Source organism: Thalassophryne amazonica, chromosome 23, assembly GCF_902500255.1.
Source record: "Thalassophryne amazonica chromosome 23, fThaAma1.1, whole genome shotgun sequence".
Lineage (NCBI taxonomy): Eukaryota > Metazoa > Chordata > Actinopteri > Batrachoidiformes > Batrachoididae > Thalassophryne > Thalassophryne amazonica.
Window position 1 is genome coordinate 8,270,831 of NC_047125.1, and position 1,450 is coordinate 8,272,280.

The 1,450-nt window shown below is 41.5% G+C and overlaps 1 non-coding gene across 1 annotated transcript; it reads right to left on the minus strand.

The window, feature by feature from the left end:
• Positions 1–560: 560 nt before the first annotated feature.
• trnas-uga lies at positions 561–642 on the minus strand. The gene has a single exon. It is a non-coding gene; the product is annotated as a tRNA-Ser (tRNA).
• Positions 643–1,450: the final 808 nt, after the last annotated feature.

Sequence of the window (1,450 nt, forward strand, 5' to 3'; positions counted from 1 at the left end):
TACCTGTGAATACCTCTCCCACGATTTTCACGAGTATCACGATTCGTGCAATTAATTGCAGCGCAAGACAGCATTTTGCGGTGCAAACAAAGCTAAATCGGCGATTATTAATCTAAATTGTGCGTGTGCTACGAGCGTCTTTTTTATATCGGCGTTCGAAGTTCTGGGGGACACAAGATAACGTTTTCTGTACTTCCGGCGGCTTCACGCCTCAGCGGCCAATCAAGGTGCAGCGATCGATCAGGCTCATTCCACCTAGTGTAGAGTTCAGGCATCTTCTGGAGAATATTTTCTATCAAATGTACCAGTGACAGACTGAACCGTGTGCAGTTGAAATCAGATGTTTAATTCGACAAAAAACTGAGATTATAAAAGTTGTGCTGCTGCTGTTGTTTTCTGCTCGCGTTTCTCCACCGGAAGTAGCTGCGCTGCCGAGACGCGGAAGAGTTCTGCAAGCTTTCACAAAACAGATATAAATACAGACGCAACGTCCGCAAAGTGTGGATCGACCCTCCAGATCTGCCTCGGAAAAAATTACTGAAATCAGAAAGAAAGAATTTCGCTGCGAGCAGGGTTCGAACCTGCGCGGGAAGATCCCATTGGATTTCAAGTCCAACGCCTTAACCACTCGGCCATCGCAGCAGACAACACACAGATTGTCAAACATGCCTCTTATTAACGCCCGAGCTGGCGGAGCTTTTACTTCAATATAAATAATATGGAATTACTAATTACTAGCTATGACATAACTAGTAGTATTTAACTGCTAACTAGCCAACGCCGATGTTCTCCCCGTCATCTTACGACAATATTCTGTTTTAAAGACAGTGTGTACATGAAAATCTTTACTTTTTTAAATTGAAAAGACACTTATTACTGTATTTTTATGTAAATACCAAACTTACGTGGGTTTTATTCGGTGAGGAGGTTAACTCGACGGGTGAGGGGTTAAAGTTCGGGTAAAGAGAGAGATGCAGTTGCGCGGTGAAGCTCCACAAATTTTCCCGCCACTAAATGTACTGTTCAGTTCTTCCTATCCAACAAATGTACCCTTCAATAAATGGACTGTTCAGTTCTTCCTATCCAACAAATGTACCCTTCAATAAATGGACTGTTCAGTTCTTCCTATCCAACAAATGTACCCTTCAATAAATGGACTGTTCAGTTCTTCCTATCCAACAAATGTACCCTTCAATAAATGCACTGTTCAGTTCTTCCTATCCAACAAATGTACCCTTCAATAAATGGACTGTTCAGTTCTTCCTATCCAACAAATGTACCCTTCAATAAATGTACTGTTCAGTTCTTCCTATCCAACAAATGTACCCTTCAATAAATGGACTGTTCAGTTCTTCCTATCCAACAAATGTACCCTTCAATAAATGCACTGTTCAGTTCTTCCTATCCAACAAATGTACCCTTCAATAAATGGACTGTTCAGTTCTTCCTA